The sequence below is a fragment of the Biomphalaria glabrata genome, chromosome 1 (assembly GCF_947242115.1).
Source record: "Biomphalaria glabrata chromosome 1, xgBioGlab47.1, whole genome shotgun sequence".
Lineage (NCBI taxonomy): Eukaryota > Metazoa > Mollusca > Gastropoda > Planorbidae > Biomphalaria > Biomphalaria glabrata.
Genome location: NC_074711.1, coordinates 27,992,544 through 28,014,397, shown reverse-complemented (window position 1 = coordinate 28,014,397; position 21,854 = coordinate 27,992,544). Strand labels below are relative to the sequence as shown.

Below are 21,854 nucleotides of genomic sequence, written 5' to 3'. Positions count from 1 at the left end.
CTGTAAGGCCTGCCTTGAATGTTTCTACTCGGTTTCTCTTCTGTCCGCTCAGCAGTCTTCTATAATCGAGTGATTGCAACCTTTCAAAACTAATAGTTCACAGGCGCCGACTTTGCACAAGACGAGATATCATGAAGGCTACTGAAGTTGTATTTAGTTGAGTCTAAATCCCGCAACAAAACGTTAGGGCTGACACCACTCCAGTGCCTTGCCTTGAATGCTTCTCTAATTGCCGAGATGTTACGAAAACTATCCAAAGCAAGCCAAGTAACGGGGGAAAATGGTCGCTATTATGTCAATCTGAGTGTTTGTAAAGGCTTAGAAACCAAATCGATTCCAACGAGTTTTCAATTTCTAGAAAATTATTTTGAGCCATTCTTCCTTCAGGGCATAAAATAAAATTAGATAAACTTAAGTGTATGTGTGGATTTGAATGTAAGTGCGAGTGATTCTGCATTTTTGTTTTATTTATGTGGGTTGGTACATAAACATTGAGAGAGTAGTCATGGATTGTTTAAATAGCCAAACATAAAACATTGAGAGAGTAGTCATGGATTGTTTAAATAGCCAAACATAAAACATTGAGAGAGTAGTCATGGATTGTTTAAATAGCCAAACATGAAACATTGAGAGAGTAGTCATGGATTGTTTAAATAGCCAAACATGAAACATTGAGAGAGTAGTCATGGATTGTTTAAATAGCCAAACATGAAACATTGAGAGAGTAGTCATGGATTGTTTAAATAGCCAAACATGAAACATTCAACAGTAGCAGTTTGTTGTAGAGAGATTTGAATTTTCGCCTGTTAACAAAATAAGTAAAGAAATATTAGATATTCAATTATATGTCACAGAAACTGTATGAAAACAATACAAAGCATTATGCGGATAAGTAAAGATGATGAATAATAATTTATTTTTCCTTTGCATTGTTTTGCCTTATCCTATACCATGATTGTGTGTGTATGTGTGTGTGTGAGAGAGAGAGAGGCGTTGCTTGAAATGGAACTGTGAGATTTGAACTTGAGACTTTTGTATAACAGAAAGCGGCGCTTCAGATTCCTGTGCGAAAGAGATTGAACTGCGTAGGAATGACAGAGATTCTATTGACTGATTGTAAATACATTTTCTCGTTTTCGGAATCTCATTTCGTTTTGTTTAAATTATTTTGAAACAATGCGTCTTACTCAAACCAATAATATAACTTAATACATCAGTATAAGGAGCATTCAATGCGTCCAGATAACACCGGCACTGCACATATGGTAATGTCATGAAATGTCAAACAAAACTCACCATCTCTATTCTTTTCTTTTCCTTCCATGGTTTTGTTTGAATTATTTGGCAACATTACGTTTTATTCAAACGATTAAAATAACTGAATACATCAGTACAAGGAACATTGCATGCTTCCAGATAAAGTACTCTGACATTGGATGTCATGAAATGTCAAACAAAAACTCACTGTCCCGCCCCAATTCTTTATGGGTTTTTGTATTCCCCTTCCCTGGCTTCTTTTCTTCTTTGACCGTATGACCTTTCATTTCGGCTTATTGGATCTATAATTAAATTTATCTTATCTGATGAAGAAAACCATGAAACGGCTAGAACATGAGAGAGCGGAAACCTTCCTCTTTTCTTCTGTCTCACTTTTGTAAAGAAAGGTGAATGTTGACCACACAGCCCGCTTAATTAACTCTATTGACCAGACAAGGCAATAAGAAGAAAACCCAGCTTAAAGGGAAAAACTTGGATGCTGCGGGGAAGGAGGGGGGTCCGAACAGAAGTTAAGTGAGAAGGGGGTGAAGGACTGTGACAACTGGTCCCTAAGGGTGAGGCCATGGAAACGCTGTCCAGTACATTGGATCGACGGGGACGAAAGTGGGGGCGCTAAAGACACGATGTGGCACCCATTGTACTAACCTATACAATTATATTCGTCATCTTTGATAGTGGGTGTCTGAGTTATCGGGCTTGATTGGTTAGTGTCCCTGGTTAATAATGAGGGCTGACAGGTCGCGGAGATAATGCTGAGTTGATGAATGATAAGTTACGGTTCGAGTAATGGTCGAAAAAAATAACATGGAAAAAAAAATAAAATGTATGTTTTAATTGTAGAATACGTGATGCTATCATCTTGTTCATGCTTAGACTTATGTAAAAATAGTTTACAGTTTGATCTCCAGACTTTTCTAATTATAGTTTTATAATAGGAAAATTGTTAGTGTGTCAGAATTAAATTTTGATTTTTTGCGTGGTTGTTAGAAATAGAATTTTTTGGTTATGGTTAGTTTATAGTGTGTGATGGATAATGTGTATTGGTTAAGTCTGATAATTATAGTATGATGGTTAGTGCATGATGGTTACTGTGTGATGGTTAGCGTATGATGGTTAGTGTATGATGGTTATTGTGTGATGGTAAGTGTTTGATGGTTATTGTGTGATGGTTAGTGTGTGATGGTTAGTGTATGATGGTAAGTGTATGATGGTTATTGTGTGATGGTTACTGTATGATGGTTAGTGTATGATGGTTAGCGTGTGATGGTTAGTGTGTGATGGTTAGCGTATGATGATTACTGTGTGATGGTTAGCGTATGATGATTACTGTGTGATGGTTAGCGTATGATGGTTAGTGTATGATGGTTATTGTGTGATGGTAATTGTTTGATGGTTATTGTGTGATGGTTAGTGTATGATGGTTATTGTGTGATGGTTACTGTATGATGGTTAGTGTGTGATGGTTAGTGTGTGATGGTTAGTGTATGATGGCTAGCGTATGATGGTTAGTGTATGATGGTTAGTGTATGATGGTTAGTGTGTGATAGCTTGAGAGTGAGTAAAGTGCACCTACATTTAAACTCTCAATTAATAGATCGCCTAATAAAAAAGGCTAAACGTTACTAAGTGATGCTAATTGCTTTGCACGGAATCTGCACCACCTTTATTATCTCTTGTGCTAACCTTGAAAACAGCAATTATTTCTTTGTCATTATAGCCTCCCAGTTATCGTTGAATCACAGCTGGCCATCTCTACATAACGACATCATCACAACACATTCGTGAGCCCTGGCACTTCAAAGTTAGCACTAATGAAGTAATACAATGGACGGAATAAAACCCCGAACCTTACATCCCATCAGTAGTGTATCTGTTCTGGCCAGCCAATGTCGGATGCCAACACTAATGTGCAATGTCCTGTTCCCGTGATGGCACCAATCATTAGCTAATATTGTGTTAGCGTCATTAACCGCCAGACTACACAGCCAAACAGGCAAGCTAACATTCGCGATTAATGACGGAGATTAAAAACATTGCCTCTCTATCGCTCTGTTAAATCCGTAGAGTGTGTGCGGTTATTTCCCCTCTGGGAGAACTTCGTTCCGTGTAAACTGTTTCATTAACTCCCATTTAGCCCCAACGGTTGCCCAATTTTTGTTTGTTGACCAACAAAATATGCAGCTAGATGTACACTTGTTTGGCTGTATGTAATTTATTTATGACAATATAAGAGATCTTGCTATATCTCATTCTGTAGATAATGACATATGTATGTATGCACACAGACGTATGGTGAAAGACAAGACAGTGATTACTAATGATAGCATCAAAAACTTCCATATCGGCATAAAATATCAATAACTTTAGTGATAAAAGATCATAGTAAGTCAATGTGAGGGCTACAGGTGGTAACTTAGTGACTGGTCGATAGTTTGTTGTAACCATAAACTACACATTAAGAATTTGTAGAGCATTATTTGACAGAAGCGATACGTCGGTTACAATGTACAAACGGAGGTAGCACAGAACTGTTGATGGAAGTAAATAAAAAATGTAAACCAAGAACTAGAGATCTAGGCTTAATCTAAATAATTTAATTCGTCTTTCCACAAAAATTTTCTTTAAATCAATATTGTAGTGGCCTTTATGAAAACTTAAAATGTAGGTTCGACACTAGAGAATGGAAATCACTCTCTTACATTCTGAAGCTATGAGCAGACGTTAAGAATTATTTGAATACATATTTAGTGAAGTACTCTTTTTAACATTATTCTTTTTTAACATATTCTGATATTTATAATAGTGTGAACGCCTTGAGGTAAATCTTTGGGTATAATACAATATATTTGAGATAGAATACTGTATGTTAGTTACACATATAACATACTACTAATTCTACTACTAATATACTAATATTTCAAGCATACTATAACAATTGCCAATCTAGTGATTTGTGGATATAAGTAACAGAGGTGGCCTTAGGGATGGCGAATGGGTCAACCGCCCCTAGCCTTAGGGGGCCCCGCGAAAAAGAGAATATCTTGTTACCGCCAGCCCATCGTATATTCGTGACCCTGATATGACTCTCGTCTTGGGCCCCGCGTATTGTTAAGGTCACCTGTGATCGTTAAAAGTTGGTGATATGTTTGTAGTTATATACTGATGTGAAAGAGAAAGAGACATTCCAAGAGAAATAATATTCATAAAAAAACAAACTGAAATTATTACGTATATAACATGTAGATAATGTACACAAAAGCAAATAGTCATTGTATATACAGATATAGTGTTGATACAATTTAATTCTACTCATAACGATATGTATGTTTGTAAAGCTAAAAAAAAGTTTCTGCATTCCATGTCAAGAGAAAATGGGCTAACTTCATCACTCGGGGCATTTTATTTCCATTCGTCATGTCCGTAGAAATATTTGACTGCGTTCTTGACAGGGAATGTGAATTATGACAGCCCACGATGTGGAGAAGATAAAATGGAGGGTACGAGTCAAGGTGACATGTATGACTTAAGACAGTTATAGATGGCAGCACCAGAGGTAATGACCGCCATTACTGTGTGGGCAACGGCACCAGTAGATCTACTTGTCATAATGTATCCATCCGCGGCTCAAAACAACGAAGTCGACAAGTAAACAGTCTCTGTAACTCTTCATCGCTCACTTTTTCGAGAAATCCCCTAAAAAAAAATATTATTCTCTTTATGTAGATATTATACCAAAATATTGTTGAAATCGCCTGTTTGGTTACAGTAACACTATTGACTGTTTCTACATGGCAGTACAAGGTTAAATAGCAAGCTTTTGGGTGTCTCCGGTCTAGAGAATAAAGTGTTGATACGCTATGTTGTTTTTTAAGTTTAAATAATTTTGAGTGCACTTTTTACTTTTTAGTCACAATTTCTTTCTTCTGAAGCATCAAGTAATGTACTTATGGGGGAACTATTACGAGAGGGACGTGCATCAGCCAGATATGGTTTAAAAATTAAATGTAGGCTAGCGCATTCATTACTAGAACACACTTTGAATTTCAGCTCATTTGTTTTGTATTTAGTTGGCAACATTGAGGTTCAATTTAGCGTCCTTGATATTGTTTAGTTCATTGTGAAAATCTCCAATTAAAAGTACATGTATTTAGGGTATCACCCATTTTGAAACTCTAAATGCTGGTCAAAGGCTCCAAACAGATTGCACTCTAGATAGTTGAAGGACTGTAATACACATCATTAGAAAAATGGATAAAAAAAATTAAGTCTTTGTGGTTTAATTAATCAAGTGCTATCATGTGTCCTGATATCAGGTGTTGTTGCATCGCTATTGAGTTCATTAATAAAAGGAAAAAAAACACAATAAAATGTGTTTACACAGATACAGACAATCTAGATGTACTATAAATTATACTCGCACTATGCTAATATATATGTTCATTATAATGCAATACTCGGACGATCGGGAGTTCATCAAGGTTTTATTTGTACATTGATTACAATATTCTATTTACATTCTATTGACATGCGTAAGGCCTGGCATTGAATGAATATAATAAAACCGTTAATGGCAATTTTGTGAAATTGTTTACTAGTGATTTTGTATTGTCCAAAGTCTAGAGTGTAGAGGAATTTGTTCTTACTCCCTGTGATATTGAATTTCTTTGTATATTTATCTATTGTTTCTATAGTCTCGTCTTATTTCATTTGGTGGTCACTAAGCCTCAGACGACGACCTATAAAGGGGATTTATTCAGCTTATACCACCACTTCAGTGTAGTACTATTTCTTTCCCTTGCTCGAGATACCAAACAAAATAACTAATTACCAATAGTTAATAAACTAAATGGTTAATTTATTTTATTGATTCTTGTGTTATCGGTTAAAAGAAATAATTATGCAAAATTTCAGCTTGATCCGAGATTGGGTGTTGGAGAAATAACGTGTACAAACTTTTTACCAGACAGAGTGAGTTGATATATGCTTTGTAATAATAATAATAATAATAATAATAATAATAATAATAATTAATAATCAGTATTATCCATTAGATTTGTCTTACAATTTGTGCATGAATAAAAAAAACATCATCATTATAACTATAGAAAACAAAATATACATTCACACCAGATTCACTCAAAAGTTACATGTCAAGTGTTTATATCAACTATAGTGAGCCACTAACCATATTCTCTGGCACTGCCAGGATCTTTATTACTTAAAATGGGGGCGGGTGGGGGATTCCATTTTGGTCTCGTTAATACAACCCACAGAGGAATTTCTAATAATGTGCCAGTTCTCTGTTGGCAAGACTCATATGAAGTACATATCATGTCCACACTATCGCATTGGGTTTTAGGATTTTATTGAAATTCCATACATCAGACCATTTTTGTTTATTTTACATTTTCAGTGGTTTGAAAACTTGAAGTTTCTAATACTGCTATGAAAATAGCTATTGCTGTTTTTATTTTAATAAAACGTAAATGTCATGCGTTGAGCTCTACTTTCTTGTTGTTTTTTTCATACAAAATGGAAGTAGTAGCTAGATCCAAGCATGTCTGGTGATAAGTATTGGTATTAAGATTCTATTCAGTTATATATTAGGTGGTCATATGTTATTATAGTTTTTATTATTCTCCTATCCACTTAGATAATCCCATGTCCATTGTTCTAATACACGATCAAAGATTGCCAGAGCCGGGTAAAAGATTGCTTTCTCCAAGTTATTATGTTTATTTTCTTTCCATGGTAGAGTGTTGGTAAATTAACTTTTCTTCCTAAAACTCTGTATAAAGTGCATGTGTACTAAACACCTGTTTTAAGTGGTGACATAGTGCATGCTCAGAGTAGCCAATTCGCCGGCGTTTCTCCCTCCCACACGGGACACCTCTGCGTTTTGTTTAATTGTTTATAAATATCAGAGAAAATTTGTGACTTAGTCTGATGTTAGAAACACAAGCACATCCGCGGCTGCAATGACTGACAATTTGTTTCTGAAACAGCGTCAAGCTGATGTAAATCACAGCTATCGTCTGTGTCATTTATGTGCATTTCAGATGAGTCCAATGAATACCAAGAACATTGACTATTCTTTCTGTTTTCAATTTTTATACATTTTTTAGCTGCCCCCGAAAGGGGAAAAGACGCTATTAGTTTTGTGTGGCCTGTCTATCCATCTGACCGTCTGTACGTCCGTCCCGTTTATATCTCAGAAACTAAATAAGAAAATGAAAATTGGACATCAAAATATTTTAGATCATTCAAAGTTCTGATGCAAACGGCTACTTTTTTTCTTTTCCGAAAGTGAACCATCTAATTTTTAAAATTACATATGCAAGCAGATTTTTCAGAAAATTACACTTTTCAATGAAAAACTTCAGGGAGGTAACTTTTTTTTAAAAGGTCATGGACTTCTTCATTAATAACTTAAGCTTCATTCATAGATTCGCGCATTGGTAAAAAAAATTGCATCTAAGGTTCTAAAGGTAAAAGTGTCAATGGTTCATTATAAAATATATTTTCCATTTATTAACTAACTCATTGAATAGAATACTGATTCAAATGTTGTTTTAAAAAAGAATTTTGATACGAACTTCGTTTTAGTTATAAGTTTCAAAAATTACAAACTACTTTTATAGAGCGCAGTTTTGACATATCCTCATCAGGCTATAGGCGCCTACACTTGACAGTCAAAATAAGACTAAATAGAGCCCAGATCTAGATATATTTTTAATAAATGTTTAAATAATTTGAACAAAATTTTAATTATTAAGGCAATAACATATCTTCTGACAGCTTATGGGTGCAGATTTATTTATTATGTAAACAATAGTATCACATAAAGAAATGAATCGGATACGAACGGCATAGTACACCATTGGTAAAGCCATTACCGGTAACAAAAGGCCTACTATTCATGATCATAACATTGGCTTAGGTCTAGCAATTTTAAGATTAAACGTGTAAATTCATGCGAGTTCTAGTCTAGATATAGTAGATTCTATATCTAGTTCTAGATCTACATCTAGAATTAGATCTAATTCTAGACTAGACTTAGATTTAGATCTATTTCTAGATCTAGACTTAGATCTAGTTCTAGACCTAGACTTAAATCTAGTTCTAGACCTAGACTTAGATCTAGACCTAGACTTAGATCTTAAATGTAGATTTAGATCTAAAACTAGGTCTAGATCTAGCTAGATCTATGTCTAGTTTTTATGACAAATGACAATGGAGATATTCATTTTTTATTTTGCGAGGGGAATATCTGGTCCAAGAAGACCTACTCCAAGTCTTTCAAGTCATTTCTAGCTAGCTCACTAAAATAGTTCAAGAATTTGTTTTTCGTGTTGCCAATTTATCTAATTCTGTAAGAAAAAATAAATCTTTTTTAGTTTCTCTTTATTACATGTAACATGTTTATTAATTTTGAATGTATGGATAAGGTTAATAATTATTATTTAAAAAAATAAAAGTGTACGCTAAATGAATATATGGAGATGCTGTTGCTGAGTGGTAAGGCACTTGGAACCAGAAGTTTTGTGTTGGAATCCTGGTGAAGACTCTAGGTAGACCACTTCGGGGACCGATTTTCAGTTTGTGTTTCCCCACAAACTGTCTTTATAACCTTGCTATTTGTGTTAAAGAAAAACTTTATAATAGAAATGAACTTTTGTAGATAGGAAATGAAATGAAATACTGTAGAAATAAAGAGAACATGTAATCATAAAGTTGGACATGAGTTGTGTCCCGAACACAACTACATATTTTCTCTCTGTCTCTCTATCTCTCTTTCTTTCTGTCCTCTCTCTGTCTCTCGCGCCTCTCTGTCTCTCTTTCTCTTTATGTCTTTTTCTCTGTGTCTCTCTCCTCTGTCCTGTCTCTCTCTGTCTCTCTCTCCTTCTCTTTCTTTTCTTTCAGGCCTCTTACCCAATCCTCAACCAACTTACACCCTGCTTGTTCAAAATTGAACAATTACAGAACACATCAATTAAAATGAATGCGTCTGAGGTTGAGAAAAACTCTCTTTTTATCTATCAATAAATATAGACTAATAGTAGAATTGATTTTAAAATATCTCCATGACTAGAAATTAATCAACGCAAATCTATTGCTAGGTGACCACCTGAACACAAAGAACAAGGAGACAATCCTAAATGAGGATTTTCTTTACTATGAAATTTATTTTCTGTTTTAATGTTGGTTAGTTAATAGACTTTTAACAACCTACAAGCAACAGTTATGTTTAATATATTAGACTTGAGCTGCAAGTTGTTTCAATTAATGTACAAAAACCATATTGAAAATGAGTTTGAAATCTCGGATAAATGATAGATTATTAGTTCTGATATTTCTGACTATATAAAAAGTATTAGATCCGATATTTCGGACTATATATAAATTATTATTTCTGATATTTCGAACTATGTATAAATTATTAAATAACAGATTAGTTCTGAAATCTCGGACTTAAGATAACTTATTAGCTCCGATATTTCACAATGTAGATAAATGATTAGTTCTAACATTTGGATGGTTTATACAAATTCTCAACTACGTTTCTCGCTGCTGTCTGGATGTCATGGTTTGTACTGATTGAATGGCGTAATGTTTGAAATGAAGAAAACAACAGAACTAAAAATAAATACTTCTTGTCTCTACAATTACACACACACACAAAATAAGCATCTCAAGGTTTAGATTCAGGCGACAGAGATGACACTCATTTTAATTGCAAAACAGAATCTGTAATGTTTTATTTTTTTTTTTAAGTTGTATGTCTAATCCGGTCTAATCGTTAGAACAAAAACAATGAAAGTGAAATGTGGGCCTATTCATTAGTGGAGCATGTGGGCCTATTCATTAGTGGGGCAGGTCAGTTTTCTTGACGTTAATGTCAATTTCCGGTGTTTCCGTTCTCTTAAATCATCTTTATTGTACCCGTTGGAAATAGTTCTGTTTCCCTCGACCTATCAGCAGAAGCAGACGATAGTTCTAAGTCTGCTGGTAGCCACTTATCACGCACGCTCTCACGGCCCAAACTCAATGGATACGCCGAGTATCTCGTCTGCTTTGAATGGAGCAAGCAATGTGTGGTCTGGGTTACTTCTGCTCCTGTACCACTCCCGCCATTAATGCGGTACCCAGTCTTGGGTTGTTCCCCCCAGCAAAGATTTTTCTCTCCTTGAGACCTCAGCCAGGCCTATAGAATGTCACTTCCTAGAGTGATATTGATTCGCAAGAGCTGTTTGGCGGGAAAACAGCGTTTTTGTATTAGCGAGTCCAAAAAGCGAAGGTGTTATTTTCCTATTGTACAAAATGCTTTCAACTCAGATTTTGGTCCTCGTCTGCCCAGAAAAGATTTTTACCTCCCTTTTTTTTTCATTTGATGCTTTTAAAAAAAAAACGAATTTGTACGTGGTTACCTTTTAAAGAGGAAGTTTTCTTTTAAGAAGAGGTTTGCGTGGGTGCCGAGACACGTGTGTGGAGTTTTTCCATGTGAAAACATTGATCTCTATCTCGACATTTATCTGGCCACTTTTGGAAAGTTTTTATTTTCAGTTAAAAATAATGCGGTTTTACTATTTCGCTCTATAAATGCAATATTAGGCCTCACTGAACTAGAAAAACGAACACAGTGATATTTGTCGCCCGTTGTGGCGTTTAAATCATTCCTTTTCTTTTTAAAACAGCTGTCGATGCTATGCCCAAAATAAATCTAACCCGAGCTCACAGCGTGGGTTCCTATTGGCTTCGAAAATAACTTGTCATTAACATTAAAAATAAAAAAAACTCTGTTATATTCAGTGTTAGCTCAACCCGTGCTTATAGCATTATTTTATAAATTGGCCTATGACACTAAAAATATGTTTGAACATTGGAGAAGATAAAAATACATTACATTAGCGTGGCTTTTAAGTCATCAAAACATAATGAAAAATAATCATTGTGCAAGTCTGTTTCAAAACAAAAAGGAACGTGTGCCTCCAAAGTAATCAACATTGATCCGACATGTTTTTTTGTCATGTCTCGTCTGGCTATATTCTATGGCCAGTTTGTAATGTGATCATTTGAAAAATGATGGACATAAAAAAACACCTTGCTTATGTTAATAAAGAAAAATATACAATTGATATATTATGCACATATAGATATATATTATATATATAACGCACTTTTATTTAAGCTAACTATTGACGTTTTTGTTTTGGTTTGTAAAGTAAATATTTTTATTTATGTATTGTATAAATTTTGAATTATTTTAGTTATTAAAATATTCAAATGAAAAGACTTTCATATTCCATTGTAACATTTACGGAGAAAATAACTAGACGTTGATTGATTAGATATTCGAACTGTTGATAGATCAGCATGATACCCGCTAGACCAACGATATTGGTGTGACAGTGATCCTATTAACATTAGCTTCTGTAGACAGAAGCCAACGGGACAGTGCAACGTGACAGAAGACACCGGGACAGGGCAACGTGACAGAAGACAACGGGACAGGGCAACGTGACAGAAGACAACAAGACAGGGCAACGTGACAGAAGACAACGTGACGGACAGATCAAGTTATAGAGAAATTCTTTTTGGCGTTACGTTTTTGTTCCGGCCTATTACAATATCTGGGTAAAATAAAATATGTTGTCTTGGGTTTAGGGTGCTTTTACTTCTAATAGTTGTATCACGTGAAGAGCTGAATGAAGACTTGGGTTTAGGGTGCTTTTACTTCTAATAGTTGTTTTCACGTGAAGAGCTGAATGAAGACTTGGGTTTAGGGTGCTTTTACTTCTAATAGTTGTATCACGTGAAGAGCTGAATGAAGACTTGGGTTTAGGGTGCTTTTACTTCTATTAGTTGTATCACGTGAAGAGCTGAATGAAGACTTGGGTTTAGGGTGCTTTTACTTCTAATAGTTGTATCACGTGAAGAGCTAAGTGGGCAGTCGATGACATTACAATATCTGGGTAAAATAAAATATGTTGTCTTGGGTTTAGGGTGCTTTTACTTCTAATAGTTGTATCACGTGAAGAGCTGAATGAAGACTTGGGTTTAGGGTGCTTTTATTTCTAATAGTTGTATCACGTGAAGAGCTGAATGAAGACTTGGGTTTAGGGTGCTTTTACTTCTAATAGTTGTATCACGTGAAGAGCTGAATGAAGACTTGGGTTTAGGGTGCTTTTACTTCTAATAGTTGTATCGCGTGAAGAGCTGAATGAAGACTTGGGTTTAGGGTGCTTTTACTTCTAATAGTTGTATCACGTGAAGAGCTGAATGAAGACTTGGGTTTAGGGTGCTTTTACTTCTAATAGTTGTATCACGTGAAGAGCTGAATGAAGACTTGGGTTTAGGGTGCTTTTACTTCTAATAGTTGTATCACGTGAAGAGCTGAATGAAGACTTGGGTTTAGGGAGCTTTTACTTCTAATAGTTGTATCACGTGAAGAGCTGAATGAAGACTTGGTTACTATTTAAGCTTCTCAGTTTTGGTCTTGGTACAATGTAAAAAGTTCAAAAACTTCATTGAAATAGTGTGTGTAAATCTTCACTGTATGCATGGCACTATATAGTTTTGATATTCTAACGCTATGCTGGCAGAATGCAGTTGACAGCTGTCATTAAAGAAGAAGCTCTTTTGTTAATATCAGCCATGTTAGCCGAGTGGGCAGTCGATGACATTTTGGGTCAGCATGTCAGGGTCAAGATGTCAGCTGCCAAGTGATCGTTAAGCTTATTAACGTTCCTGTCTGGACACAACAGCTTTCACTTCCACCCCCTCCCCACCCACCCCCGTTGTTTTTAAAGATTCTAGCAACAGGCTCAAGATTTTCTTTAACTGTTAAGAGTTTTTTGTTTGGACAAAGTCTCGTTTGCACCCTAACCCTAACCCGTGATTAAAAGGACACTATTTTTATTTTTACTTTTTGAATATAAACGAATTAGTTCATAAAACTTTTGTTCAATTCGCAAGATACGTTTGTGTTATTTCTGAGAATTGTTTTGTAGGATTCGAAATGAGGTCATCAATGTATATGATCTAAAAATAAACACAACATAATGTATGTTTCTGTGTGTCAGGCTTACAAAACTACAAGAGTATTTTATCTGCATCGATATCTAGTAAGAAGTCCTTAATTAGGATAACTGTTTTCAAATACATCCAGCACACTGTAGTTCAGTCGATAGTGTATTGATACAGTACATTTGATTGCTTGATGAGGTGATGATTAAAGAATCTCCATATTGCGGGCCTCCCTCTGGCGCAAGAACTTAGGCGGTCGCTCCTGTTCGCCATCCCAAAGGCTGACTTTGGCTTCATTGATCGGTTACACTAAGTATTTTCATCCACACATTCCCATTGTCTACAATGACAAAAGTAACTCTTTAAAAGTTATCAGACAGTGGGAAAATGGGAAAATGTTCTTAGTTTGTTTTTACAAAGCTTATTTCAACTCACTCTGTCTGTCTGGTAAAAAGTTTCTCCCACACCCAATCTCGGATCAAGCTGACATTTTGCACAATTATTTCTTTTACATGCCAACAAAAGAATCAATTTAAAAAAAAACAATTAGTTAATAACCTTTATGCAGTTAATTATTTTGTTTGGTATCTCGAACAAGGGAACCAAATTTTACTTCATTGATCAGGTGGTATAAGTTGAATTAGTGTGACAAGTCAAAAACTCGCTGTCAGAGTCACTCAAATTTATCACAGCATTAACTATTATTTTTCATTATTTGTTTATTTTATTTTTAATTATTTGTCCATCCTACCCCTAAATCATTCACCCGCACCACCTTTTCCGCTCCAGGCTAGACTTAGATGACCACCTTGGAGATAGCTAAGGCGCGTCCTTTCATTTATCTGCCCTTGATCGGGGAAAGGTAAACACACGATCTCTTTTGTCTTGCCCGCCGGATGTCTGAAGGACGGTCGCGGTTGACACCACCTTGGTTTGAATGCAAGCTAATCCTTCTCCCCCCCCCTTCTCTCACGTCTCTCTTTGATCTAAGAGATTACCCTGGTCAACACACCGCGTGATATTCCAAGGTGCGGCTCCCACCTCGAGTCAAATCCACCCACGTGTAAGATAATTCTTAGCCTAGGACATTTCCTGTGTCCGCCCGCATTCTCCAGGCCTGTATATAAGTAGATTCAAATCAAGCCAGACCCTTTCACTCCTCTATCGCTGTCGATCGAGTCTGGACTATATCATTTATTCTCCCTCCTAGAGGAATACCTGGTGGTAAGCCGAACTTAATCACAAGTTCCATCTTAATTGCTCTGTGTATATTTCCATTGGATTTTATCATGTGTCTTTTGCTTAGTTCATTTATATTTAATTAGTGCATTGTGTATTTCTCACTGGCGTAAGTAGAAAACATAAACATGTGCTATGTATATATTTTAGTATTGCATTAATCTATTAATGCTACGTTGCTCAATTGATCATTGATGCAACCATGTATATATTTGTACACCTTATTTTATTTCCTTTATCTCGGTTGATCGCCTTGATGATTTTACTATCGCACTAATACTGCGCTTAGAAAGGAGATATGAGTTATCTCCCCTGTATTGAATTATCTCCCCTTTACTCATTTTACCCTAATGAGAGTTGCGCCGCTTGAACGGACACACCATTCAAGCGCGCTCCATTGTTCTCGACCCACGGTCATATGTAAACAATCATCTGGGTCGCTGACCACCGCCCAATTCAAACCCCCCCCCCTTTTCTTTCTCTATCCACCTGTGTTGTTCATTTAAGATTATTATTTCCCCTTCTATGTACATTTTATGTTATTATTTCCCCTTTTATGTACATTTTGATATTGCTACTATCATCCATCTATTTTCCAAATCCCATTTGTCATAACCTCCCCCTTGTGCTCTAAAGCAATTTTACCAATCTGACGAATGCACCTCAGTCGAGGGCATCGATAAGATGTATGAGAGACATGTCCTAACTTGTCTTTATTTATCCGCAACCTCCCTCAGGTGTCTGCCTATTTATCGGGTTACTTACCTGCCTATTTGCCTACTGGCCTATCCATGTGCTTAGTGCTAATCAGCGCTGCACTTGCCTAGTTGCTATCAAGAATCACCTATTGCCTATTTATTGGATCAACGATCTATTTACCTGCAGTTGTGCTTAGTGCTATTCAGCACTGCACTTGCCCACTGAGATCTACTCAAGTCTACCACTTGGCGCTATCGGCATTGCCCGCCTATTCGACGGCCCACCTGCCAAGCTATTAGGTGCGACGTCCCTATAGACCAGATCTGTGTGAGACGTCATAGCTACGCCAACCCTCTGCAACTCACTGGACATATCCTGTCAACTACGCTGCCCACGGCAGATCAGCTCTGCCCGCAGTAACCTTGTGCCCACGGTATCCGGCCACCCGCCATACTGTGCCCACTACAGATACTAGAACTTGGGACTGAGACTCCACAAGAACTATATCGCCGGCGTCCCTCTATCCGCTAGAGCGCCACCTCCAGCTGCAGAACCTCAAGCCAGGACACAGCCAGCTACGACATCAACAGGAATACCAGCTAAGTCAGAGGACAAAGTGACATACTCTCTTAATAGGTGCAAGAGTGATGATCTAAATTATTATCAATTAGAGATAGGTGCAAACCCTCCCCCTTTTTATTCATATATGTATATTTGTGTAAATAAATATTCTACATTTTTAACTTTTGTATCTATCTTTCATTGCTTTGTCTCGTTGCGTGTCTGCTCCCGATTCATATGCTGATAAGTGGGGGTGTGATAGCATTAAAAATAATCATCCCCTAGACATAAAACGCGCCAAACACACATCACATTTCCCCACCTGTCACAATTAGTCCCCTTTATTGTCTGTAGAAAGAAAAGTTTGTAAATAACTATAAAACCTATTTCATAAGCAGCTCCCTGGCCCAGTAGTTACAGTATTGGCTTTAGGAGGCTGAGAAGGCTTTAGCCCTCGAGTTTCGAAATCAGTTCTCTCAGGGGTTTTTTAGTTTATAAATACACTAGCCTGACATTACCCGCGGCCTGCGGGTCTAAGTTTGTGTTTACTAATGTAGTGGATTGGATTTAGATGTATGTTAAACTTAGCTAATGATCCTTTTACGTTATTTCTCATTCGCTACGAAAATAAAATTAGTTTTGCGAAAATGGGTTTACCCGTAGCCGATACATTCTTATCTATTAAAAACGAAAAGAGCGATAGCTTTGTTAAATGAATGGGATTATAAAGTGAACAATTAAACGAAATAATTTTTAGTACGCGATTCATGAATGAATATAGATCTAGGCCTATCTCAACCCGGCTTCGCAGCTTTCGTAAACGAATGCAGTCTATTAAAAATGCTTTAGAAAACCAAATTTGAGAGTTTTTTTGATCAAAATATAAAATGAATGGACTATAATTAGTATGTTCATGTGTTAAAGTATAAAACTATCTGTGCTAAGAGAAGTTTTAACATCTTAGAGTTGAATTAGAGTTTTAGATCTAGGGATGGGATTATAAAGTAAACAATTAAACGAATTAATTTTTAGTAAGCGATTCATTACGGTATTGTCTAATGAAAGAATGTTTGTCAGGAAATCTGCAGTCACAGATATAACGAACTAATTTATTCAAAAAATGCTTTTGAAACACAAAATTGAAGGTTAATTTTATTATGTAATAAAATCAATGGACCTTCTTTTGTATTTTCATGTGTCAAAGTAAAAAACTCTGCGCAAAGTGTATTTCTAAAAATTAGATCTAGGTCTAAATCCTTTCGATCTTTTCTATGTCAACATTGTAGACATGGCCTAGATCCATAAAATACTATAGCTGTAATAGAGTCGGACAACTTATTTTTTTTTAGGGTCTTAATTTTATTTTAGGGCTACAATACATACACTAAGGTCTAAGTTGGTACCTAAGAAACATTCCTGCCAAGTTTTATCAAGATTGGTATAGCGGTTTTGATGTCTATAAGTAACATACATACACCTCACATTCTACTTTATAGTATAGATTTTTATAAAGCGATCACTTAGATACCCCCTTCTTTCTCCCCCTACCCCTTGTCAACTAGTCCAGACAAGTGATAGGATCATAGCATAGTGAGACAAGTGATAGGATCATAGCGTAGTGAGAAAGCTACAAGCATGAAATTGCGCTTAACAAAAACAATTGGTAAAAAAAAACAACCTCTAATCGCACAGATTTATTAGTCTATTTGTTAGTCTAGATCTATTACAGGTTTAATTATACGACTGATGCAAACTAATTGATACACATTAATATAAGATTTGTTTTAAATATAGAGTATAAAGAGTATTTTTTTTTTGTATTTGGCTTGTTTTGTTTTATTGCCACGTAACAATATGATTTAGAGATGTATTTCTAACGTTGAGAATACACGTTGTCTTAGTAACTAAAATGAAACCCTTACCAAGCCCCACCCGTAGTCCTTGTGACACTCTGTGTGACAGCTTTCAACTATGTACTCTCCTATTACCATGAATATTTCATCAACAATGTGTCCAATTGTGCTGACACTCTCTGTTCGATTTGTGTCACTTTGTTTGGCAATTTTAAATGTAGCTTTTTTTCATTGGACACAGAAGTCTCACCAAGCTGAGGTTATAGCTATTATATAAGATAACAAAACTACAGTCACGTGACATATATGTGTACTCTTACTTACCTACACAAATGCACGTATACACAAATACACTACACACTCACAAATACACTACACACTCACAAATACACTACACACACAAATACACTACACACATACACATACACATTATTATTACGTTCTAGGAAAAAAATAAAAACCAAAATATAAAAAATACTTTTATTAAAAAATCTTATCTAAGGGGAAGAACTACACATTTACTTCTAGATATCTTAATACAGTTAGATTTGTTTCCCTTTTCCATATCAAACAATATTAATTAATTACCACTGTTTCATTTTTTGATGGATACATGTTTCGTTTGGAACAATGAATTATTGTGCAAAGTTTCAACTTGATCCCAGAATGGAAAGTGGCAGAAATAACGTGCTCAAAATGTGTACCAGACAGACACACAGACAGACAGACGGAGTTAGACATAAGCTTAGTAAAAAAAAAAGGTGTTATTGTTGTGGTTAATGTTGAGTCGATTTGTTTCTAAATACCTACACGCCTTTAAAATTCGTCAACTAAATCACGTCTGCTGTCCTTGTGGGTCTGTGTTAGTCACACTTTTAACTTTGATACTTTCTGACTACATTTACTTTCTGACTACATTTGTCTGAAGCCAAACAGAGATGGAGTCGCAACGTGTCAAAATGTATATCGAGGCAAAGCTGCGTACACAATGAATTGCCCAATATCCATCTTTGTCTAATTTCAGTTTCCGGTTCCTTAAGTTCGGATATTTGGCCACATAGATTTTTTTTTCCCTTTCGGGGTACGGTTAACTCTCTGACGTCTAATGAATGCTTCCAAGTGACATTTGTTATTTGGTACGCACAGTATCGACTTCTGGGGGTAGGGCAAGGGTTAATGGATGTAGAGTGGATTTATTTGCTATGTGCTTCTAGGAATTATTGGCTAGCTGTGGTGATCAATGACCAGCATAGATGGGAATACAATGATTTCATCTGTTGTCTCAGCCTGTCTAATTAGCTGTTTGTTAGTTTTTTTGTTTAAACTTTCATCTTTTCACATTATGATAGAATTTCCTGTTGCTGTTTTCTTTGCTTATTTCTTCAATATATATAAATGACCCTACTCTTAAAGAGCTGTTTGTCCAGACTGCGATACTATCACTATTCTGGTTCAAATCATTATACTCAGGTGGTTATTGTATGATTGTCTTCTGTGCTAACGGATAATGTAAATGCCAAAAATCAAAAGCTTGAAGAAAAAAAATATTTGTAGTTTTGTACATTCTTCGGCTCAATTTAAAAAAATGAGAGAGAGAGAGGGAAAATGGTTCGAGTCTATGGAGCTCAAGAGTGCTGTGTTAGGTGACAGGTGCACATCATACCTTGTCTTCTGTTATACAAACGGATGCACATTAAATTTTGTCTTTTTATATTAATAGGTGCATATCTAAACTTGTATTTTATACAAACGGGTGCACATCAAAACTTGTCCATTGTAATTCAACTATCCGATCCTATCTCTGTGAGATTTTCAAGTATCTAAAAATTGTTTGGGTCAGAAAACGATTGAAAACACACATACACACACATGCTCTTCTCAACTTTCAATTTAGGCTTTTTTATGACATCTTTACAATAGATTCCGTTGCCAGGGTAACGCTATAGGGAATAATATTTTAATGATCCAACTATGAAATGAGATTAGAAGAATTTTACAAATTTTGTTTTTTTTATACTTGGCAATAATGGTACATAGATTTGAAGTAAGTATTGGACAGGTGTAAGTCTAATCTATTAGACTGTTAAGCAAATGCTTAGGGCATCATGGTTCAGGGTCAACATGATTCAGAGTCATTATGGTTCAGGGGCATCATTTTTCATTGTGAAGGGAGAGCACTCAAAAATATATTGAAAAAATTTTTTGAGTATTTATAAGAGGGCCAATTCTCGTGACTCCTATCTCTTATCAAACAACGAAATGTGTTGGTTTTTAATGAGCGATGTTTTACTTAATTAGTAGAGAAGTAGAGAAATTTACTTAACCTTTGCAAGATTCGCTATTAGAGTGTAATATTTATATTTTGCGAAATCGTCCACACACCTATCTTCATTTTGATTTCATTGCTTACTTAAGTTTCAATGTTTATTGCGTAATATACAGTACACATAGCCATATGGCATTCTACGCAGTAAATTTTATAGTAAAAAAATGTGTGGTCTATATGAGTGGGTTTCTTAGTTTAATAAACACAAATGATGGCCCTGGTCTTTGAAACATTCTTGGCCAAAGTCTTTTTTCCGTCCTTAAATTTATGCTTTGCGAAAATATTAATGTGATCTGTTTAACTTAGAAGTTGATCGTCTGGACAATACAAAGATGATACCGAGAACAATAAATAATTGATAGTGTGTCCAACATAGAGTTGATACTGTTTCCAACAAACAGTTGAAACTGTGTCCAACAAAAGAATTGATACTTTGAACAACAAAGAGTTGATCATGTGTGTTGTTATTGAACTATGGAGGGGCTTTTTTCTTGGAATATTTTGACGTTTTTTTAACGTCTTTCTATCGAATGATACACATTTCAATCATAAGATCTAAGACTAACGAAATTGTTTTCAAACAACAATAAACCTTAGCTCAGAACCTCTTGCCCCTATCTATCTAATGATTGACATATATTCCTTCTTTGGTTGTTAAGATTTAAGAGTATAACTCCTCATCAAGGCGTCCATAGTGACTCGTGAAACAGATCCCAAGATATAGTGTGTAGGGCGGGGGACGGAGTGCGACCAAAACGTATTGGGTAGGATCCATTATACTATTGCCATTGACTATCTTGCGTCTACTCTTCTCAGATATAGTCAGATTAAACAAAGAGCTAAAGTTACATATAAAGTTGTAAGTTTGTATATGTATTGGAGACAGTGTTCTGAAACACATTAGTTGTTAGGATATTATCAAAACCACACGTCACACTTAAGATCCAACAATATAATTTCAGAGTGGTCAAAATAGAATTTGTGGAGATAAGGAAAATGTGTATGTTTGCGGGGGGGGATGGGGGTTACTTAATCTCGGCAGTGAAACTCTAAATCATCACACTTGAAATGCAACTGTTAAAGACATATACAATTTGTTTGGTTATGATATAGATGTTTAGAAAATAGCTTCTGACATAATTCAGTTGTAACGTCCTGTGACAGCTCAACTTTTTGTTTCTCTTGCTGTAGTTCTAATTATTTCATGCCACAAATTCAATACATTTTAATTGCTACGTTTTTCTTATTAAAGTTGGCCCTGAGATTTTAAATGTCAAAAAAAGTTGATGTCTGATGTCAAAAACAGTGGCATATGCCTAGTGTCTACTAATCATTAAATAGAAAATGACTAGTACACAGTAATGTTTTCGATTGTGCAGAATCATCTCTTAGGTTTTTTTAAAGCAGGGGCGTACCTGGCCAGGGAGTGTTTGGAATACTTTCAAGCAGGGGCGTACTTGGTCTATAAGTGTGGGGAGCATTGTAAAGCAAGTTCGTATTTGGCCAGGCAGTGTGGGGTGTTCACTGTAAAAGTGTAAAACAGAGGCGCACTTGACCTAGGAGTGTGTGGAGAGTTCGTTATACGATGCACGCAAACTTTAGTACTACTTCATTGCCTCACAGAATTTATCCGTTTCACTGTAAAGCACTTATAAGGCCCAACATAAAGATCGCTAATTTCAATGTAAAGCGTGATCATTCACCAATCAGTTTCGCTGTAAAGCGTACTACTTTGACAATAAAACAGAATACTTTGTAATCAGATTTACCGTTAAGCGTATTATTTTACATTCAAGTTCACTGCTAGGCGTATTTATTCTCTGTAAAGCGTTCCAACTCACAGGTTCACATAAGAGCGTATCTGTTTCTCT

General features: G+C 35.8%; 1 protein-coding gene across 10 annotated transcripts in view; it reads left to right on the top strand.

Moving 5' to 3' along the window:
• LOC106070382 (zwei Ig domain protein zig-8-like) overlaps positions 1–21,854 on the top strand; it is a 261,583-nt gene that overhangs the window by 165,561 nt on the left and 74,168 nt on the right. The window lies entirely within an intron of this gene.